This window comes from Pagrus pagrus (assembly GCF_965226575.1).
Source record: "Pagrus pagrus genome assembly, chromosome: 5".
Taxonomy (NCBI): Eukaryota; Metazoa; Chordata; class Actinopteri; order Spariformes; family Sparidae; genus Pagrus; species Pagrus pagrus.
This window is the reverse complement of record NC_140189.1, coordinates 25,757,193-25,764,571: the sequence shown is the minus strand read 5'-3', so window position 1 is coordinate 25,764,571 and position 7,379 is coordinate 25,757,193. Positions and strand designations below refer to the sequence as shown.

General features: G+C 42.9%; 1 protein-coding gene across 3 annotated transcripts in view; it reads left to right on the top strand.

The window, feature by feature from the left end:
• Positions 1 to 3,794: 3,794 nt before the first annotated feature.
• Positions 3,795 to 7,379, top strand: part of pcdh11 (protocadherin 11) — a 137,579-nt gene continuing 133,994 nt past the window's right edge. For all 3 annotated transcript variants that reach the window (XM_084352435.1, XM_084352434.1, XM_084352436.1), the window contains exon 1: positions 3,795 to 4,572. The gene's annotated coding sequence lies outside the window, so the exon portion shown is untranslated. The remainder of the gene's footprint in view (positions 4,573 to 7,379) is intronic.

The window sequence follows — 7,379 nt, the reverse complement described above, 5'->3', positions numbered from 1 at the left end:
TTGAATGATTTAGAGTTTCTCCTCACTCAACATCTCTCAAATTAACAATAAATGAGTCTGGGGATATTGTGGTTACCATTTCAATGCTAGGTTGAAACATACAGTGTGTGATATTTACACTTGTGCTTAGAGCTGTCCTCGTGTGATCCGATCAGTCAGGACACATGTTGATATCAGGTCGGAACAGCCTCTTAATATACATAAATACAAAGTAGACACAACATATCCAGTAAAAAAGTTGTACGTCTTAAAGTTATACTTCTTGAGCAACAACAAAGGCAAAGAATATTAAAAGCTAAAACATAACTAGAAATGTAATTCTTTCTGTATATGGAGACCTCTGGCTTGAATAACTAATAATACTCAAAGCAACAGTCTGATATGGACGACCCTCTGATTCTTTTAGCCATTTCTCCGCAGACATGACAGACTGTAATCATCTTGCCTCAAGGCTTTTTATCATCTTCACTATCAGCCATGCATGCTGCATATTCATACTGTATGGAAAAGTTCAAATATTATTTTGTTCACGGTGTCTTTGACTATCTCTGGTTTCTGCACCGTTTCTCTGAAAGTCTTCCTCTGTTGCCAATAAGGTAAAAGCAAATATTGAATTGTCCTCGCTCTGTCCACTCGATCTTTCTCAAATCTTTTTCTTTCTCCAGAGATCCTTGAGAAAGTGGGAGAGAAAGAAACAGACAGAAAGAAATGAGGCAATAGAGATAGTTTCAACTCATTGTGGTAAATCTCAGTGGTTCTCCAAAGTTGCCATGGATACAAACCCAGCCTGTATGGATAAGAAAAAAATGTTTTGTCAGTATGTCTCCCAACTCCTCAAAAACGTCTTCTGTATTTCCACAGAATATTCTTTGGACATACATAAACTGCTCTCTTTCCGAGTCACCCCCTTTTTCTACACTGCTGGAAATATCCACATTAACAATTTAGGCCCAAACGCTCACATATACATAAAATAATAAAATAATAAAATAATTGAGTATGGTCGGCAAAGAATCTATTCTTTCTTGAAACCTCTGGATGTTAATACATGGCGACCTTGCAATTTAGCTCTGCCACCCCTTCTTTCACCCATCCCCTTGCCTAGCTGTGCCTGACTGATAAGGTATATTAGTGAGGGTGCTCTTTCTTCCAATTATTTCTTTTACATGTGTGCATAACAAGTCATGGATTCAGTGGGAGGCCAACAGCAGGCATAATTAAAAGCAATGTTGTGGGAAAGGTCTATTTGATCATATCTTTGAAAAACAAAAGCAAGCCTCGCTTCAGACCGAAGTCGCAGGCAAAAGATTTATAAACGTCTCAAGGGGACCGTTCACTCACCAGAAATACATATATCTCCTCTTACCCGTAGTGCTATTTCTCCATCTAGATCGTTTCGGTGTGAGTTGCTTACTTTTGAAGTTATCAACCATTTATGTCTGACCTCTCTCAAATATAATGGAACTAGATGGCACTGGGCTTGTGGTGCTGAAAGCTCACAAAACAAAAAAAAATAAATAAAAACAAAATACATTTGAAAAACTCAACAGCAATGTCTCTTTTCGGAAATCATGACCGAGGTACTCGACACAATCCACAGACCTTGTTGTGGTCAGTTCCATGTAGTAACTACTTTCTTAGAACCGAATTGCCGAAAGGACAAGTGCATCTACTAATGGTCAAGAGGCTTGTGCTCTTGACAGGGAGGGATGTTAACATTAAAAGCGCCCTCCTCCTCTTGCTGTAATGTTAGCTAGCTTAGTGAGCTAACCTCTCATCCATGAGTAGATGCACACTTCCCACTGTGCAATGATACAGAAAGAAAATAGTTCCTACATGAAACTGCTCACAGTCAGGTTGTCTTTCTTTCTTTCTTTCTTTCTTTCTTTCTTTCTTTTTTTCTTTCTTAGCATCACAAATCCAGTACCATCTAGTTCCATTATATTCAAGAGAAGGCACACAGCTAGCCCATATCGCCAAAACTCGGCAACTCACAGCAAAACAATCTAGAAAATGGTCTCTTTAGGTTAGCATTGCATATTAATGCTCATTATCCTATTCAGTTTGATATATGATAAGAAATATGTGATAGTATTACAACCCTAAACGTCCCACTTAACTGGTCATGTCTTGAAAGTCAACCCTGAGCTGTAATGACCTCCAGGGACATTCTGTGTTAGTACTCTTCACTAGCACGAGAACCAGTGGACCTCTCAGCTAATCTTCTGCTTTGGTTAAACTGCTGCTTTTGTCATCAATAATCAATCAGGGGTTAAACAGAAATCTCCGCCAGTATCAGACATATTTCACGCACATATTATAAATATCTTCATTTCATGCGTAGGAGTTAAAACACACTATTGATGTGTCCTACATAACTGGACTCGGTGTGTAGTAGATTTCCTTCAAGTTATCAGAAATGCCAAAAAAAAATTCTCTATAAGTTCATTTGGAAATATCAAAAAAAAAAAAAAAAAGCATCATGCATGAGGAATTCTGCGCCCCTCAGATCCTCTGAACGAGTCTTTAAGAGATCATCAGACACTAACAGTAAAATGAAGAAAAACACATATTGTGGTGTGCTGTGTTGCAGCAGTCGCCTTTGGACCTAAGTATGATGTGGACTAAACAGAAACAGCCACCTGGCCCTGCCGCTGCTCCCTTGTCTTCAGGGATGACTGTTGTGACGTGTAATAATGTGGAAGGAATCGTTGAACAGGTGAAGAATGCTGTTTGTGAGACCTTGCCAGGGGCTAAACTTGTTAAAATGCAAAGTTACAGCCATTTGTTGTGTGAGGTGACGGCGGAGGGACAAGGCTAATCAGCTGTAACGTGGCGGTGGTGGTGATCGTTTGACCTTTGCGTGACCATAACCCATAATGACCCCCCATAAAAGCACCTGTGATGATCTACTTGAGGGTATTTAGGGACGGAGCGCCCATTCGGTTTGCCGCAGCGGAGAAGTGACAGCATGATGATTTGTGATCGGTGATTTTGGAGCCGGTCAATATGTTGCATTGATGCCTGTCTGACTTTTTGCCCTTCAGCTGCAATGAGATTTGTTGATTTTTTACTCCAGTCGGTTTTATGGCCGCAAATACACGCTGCTAATACAACTTTTAGCACTTCACTGATAAGGAATATCTGATCCTGCATCATTTTAATGAGGCATTTGAGCTACCTTGTCGATTTTTATACAGGTCCCCCCCCCTTCCACCCCCAATTTTCCAGGTAATGCCTTGTTGCCATTCTTGCATTTCAAGTGTTCATGGTAATAGTCTGAACTCTGATGGGGCTCGTTCGCAGGAATGATTTGACACCGTTACATACTTGGAAACTGTGGATAAACCCATTTCCAGGCTAATTTCTCCTCTCATCCCCGCTAAGAGCTTCACCATGGCCTGTTGACACTCTGGGGAGCGTCTGAAAACAATCTGAACGTCATCCTTATTCAGGTGGTGTCGCTGATACAGTAGACCTAATTGGAAATGAAAAACAGAAACTAAAGCTCCGTGTAAAAGTGAACAGTGCCCCCCTCCTGCTTTCAGGCGGATTTCTGAAGCAGTGTGGCTACTGCAAACGGCAGAGGCGTCTGTGGTCCACACACACACACACACACACACGCACACACAGAGCACGGCATCCACCTACATCTCAGAGCAAGCATCTCTCTCCAACGCAGTGCGGCTTTAAGAGGACCGGGGCTCTTAAATCTGCGGTTGGCTCCTCCTTCAGCCCATGATGTCAGTCGGAGGGAGAGCGAGAGGGAGAGAGGTGGGCAGTATTGAGGAACTGAGTTCATACAATACTACTGAGACATCTACAGCTTAGCAGAGAGATACGGTGAACCGCCTATCCCGGCTCCTGTAAGTGATGCTGCACTGAGGCACACTTTGATCCAACTCCACTGGGGGGGCGATGCGCTCTCAGCATCCCTCCTTTAAGAGTTTTTGGGGGAGCGTGCACAACCTCGAATCAGTCAAAACAAGTGGTTATAAAAATAAATTAGCTTTCAAGCGCTCAGTTTTTCAGCAGAAGTCCATTTTGTTTTTTTAATTTTTCCTCTCTTTTTTTTTTTTGCGCTCTTGGATTGAAGTTTTACGCGCGGGTCAAGAATTCTTTAAGGCGCACGTGTAAGTTCGGGGTGCCGGCGATTTTCAAGCCGGTCAGTTAAAGTAGGGATTTATAGGCTAGGGGATGCAAAGTTAATGTAAAACAAGCTTGGACCGATGCGTATCTCCGCCCGTGGGATTGTGAGCCCGAGCCATCCGAAGAGGAATTACAGCGTCCTTTCCAAACAAAGTTGATCGCTGTGCCTGATTGCTTTTTGTTTTGTCTCCTGCACATGAGGACCGCAGTTTTTTTAGCGCATGGATAAGTTTTTGTAGTGGATAACATTTTTTTTTTTCTACTTGCAACGCATTTTGCTGCCGCTTCTGATGAGGATCCTTTCTCCCCCTTTCCCCCTACTTCAGTTAAATTCGTGGCACTTCTTTTTTGTAAATCAGTGATGTCTCTACGCGACGGCACTCACGGTTGATTTTTCCTGCTGTTCGCTCGGGGAAAAAAAAGGTAAGCCTCGCTCCTTCATTCCTGACTTTAATGGGTTTTTACTTTAGCGGTCTCTCAGCAAATGCGTGCACATGACTGGTCTGTCTCCTGAGCGCATTCAGACACGCTGGAGAGCGCCCAGCAGCCTAATTTATGTGCTCCGTATGAAATCGAAATTGATGTCCCAATATCGGCGAGCCTCTGCGCCGTCTCTACAACCAGCAACATGAGCTTTGCGCAAATTCAGTGGCACTTGGATGAGTCAGTGTGCCGCGATGGCGGGTCATTTTGGTGTGCCGTGGGTTTTCCTAGAGCTGCTCCAAAAAGAAAACAGGCGTCCCCCGAGCCACCTGATGTAAATAGAAATTATCCACGGACGCGGTGCGTCGTGGAGAATCTAAGCCGAGCTGTCGCATTACGAATGTGCACCGCGCGTTTGGTCACGACTCCGGGCGTTATTTAGCCCTGCTCAACACTGATCGCCGGATAGATAGGCCCTACTTTCCAGGAGCATCCAACTGCGGGGACTTGTCAGTGCGGGTTTCTCAGCAGCTTGGCCGCTGAGCTCGGTGCGTGGGTGCGCGGTAACTGCGCGCTCGTGGTCAAGCGGTTCAAGCCGTCACAGACCATAACCTCAGGGACTGGTCTGTTCACGCTCAGACTCCAGGAAAAATAAAAATAAATAAATAAATAAATAAATAACTGTTTTCTACCAGGTATAGTTCAAATAGTCACGCTGTTAATTCCCGCTGGCTTGAAGATTAACCGCCACAGTTGGTTGTTTGGGTTCCTAATATCTTCTACCTGCTCAATATGCAATAGATTATTTTATTATTGGGCCCGTTTTTTTTTTTAAAGACTCCCACGAGGCCCCCCCCCCCGAACTCTATATTTGCTGGAGAATTAAATCAAATGGTAATGTGAACCTTCCCAAGGTGAGCAGCATATTTTGGCTGTAGGCGTTTATATTAAAAGAAGAGGCAGCGAGCAAATGGAAGCCGGTTGAGTGTTTGATTGATTTGAGAAACGCAATAAAAACATTTGCTCATGCACATGCCGTTTTAGATTCATCAGTAGGTGCAGGACAATTGATCACATAGCCTGCAATACCCTGACTTACTGTAAGCGTTGCAACCATACCCCCAGTTTCCTTCCATCCCTTTGATGAACGCAGCTAAACGTTGGCAGATTCACTTTCCAAAGAGTTCATAGAGTTGCTAACCTGTAGCCTCAGAGACGCCTCCCAGGTGTCACAGATGTTGTCTATTTGCTTTGCTCTTAGTTTTTCATCCTCCAGTGTATGCTTGGCAGTTCCACTGGTGACACTCCGGCTCCATACATTAAAGATATGTGACTGTGGAGGCAGAAATTTTAAAGAAAGCTCGGTGAAGAGTTTTCTCCATCACTTTGGGCCATGTTAACATTCAGATCTTCTCCTGAATATCTTGTTGATGTCACAATATTGCAGTGGTTGAATTGTCCTATTCAGCTCCATTAAAAGGTGTGTTATTGAACGTGAGTGAATGAGCCAATTTCAGAATCCCATTATGGTGTCAAAAGCACATTTTCCAGCTCAAATTTGCGCCACTTGTAAAAAAAAACAAGAAAATGGTCTTTAATGTGTTTTGTATTATCGAGTAAGAAAATTATATTTCAGCAGGAATTCATAATATTCATGTTTTTTATTTTGTTCTGACTCCGTTTTAATTTATTGGTTCTCTGACTATTAATGTACCTGTCCAGATTTTAGGATTTTGTGCCCCTGTCAGTAAAAATAAGGGATTTTTTTCAAAGTTAGCATTCAAGATGACGTAACGCCACACCGCAATGATTGCACTTAGCTTTAGGATTACATTTGTATGTATGGACTGCCCTCTTGAGGTCCATGATTACGACATTGTAAATTAGTGCGTCATTTTGCTAATGCACGAGGGTAAGAATTATCACCTAGCGACCATTTAATCATACAAGGAGTTGTACACAGCGCTTCATAATCCAAGTCTATTGAAGATTTAAGAAGCGGATTTAAATGTGAATAGCCACTGGGATGTGCAGCCAAATACCACAGCCAGGCTTAATGCAAACACTGCGTCAGATTCTGATACATCATCCGTTGCTTTGCGGCTCTGAAAGATAGCGTGATGTGCAAATCAAAGTGATATTTGAACTTGAATACGGGTCTTTTGTCGGTTTTAAATCTATTATTAACAATGTCAACGTTGCCATTTATTCCCAGCGTCACTTTCTTGTCTTTCCTTACATTCCGGTAAAATCCAGGTAATACAGTCAAAGTTTCCCAAGAGAGCGCAACTTTTTTTTCCTCCTCCACCGTGTAAAGAGAATTGTTCTGGCTGTGTGGACTGAAAAAAAAAACTGACTGATCTTGACAGAAACCTGGTCTGTCAGGCTGTCAGTGATCCTTAAAGCTGTTAAAAGAGAAAAAGCCCAAGACAATCAAAAGTATTACCTCAACCAATGCCCTCGTTTGAAGATCTCTTTGGATCCACAGGCAATATTGATAGATACTGCAGCGGTTTGAAACCTGCCTTTGACAGTTAAAGGACTCCAGATGTCTCGGGTCCCAGCCTTAAACTCACTTCACTAAAAGTTTCCAGTTGATGGTATTTTTAGGGGTGAACGTAGGGGGTGACAGTAGCTGTATGTCTCCCCTCTCGCTGCTACCTTCAGCGGGTGCACACACCAGGAAGGCCTGTCCATCAAACTGTTGTGTAAAGTGATCCAGGGCCGGCCTGCTCCTCTTCACTCTGTGTTTCCCAAGAGGGAGGCTTGAGTTTGCCTACTGGATTCAACCTGCTGTCTGGGGCTCA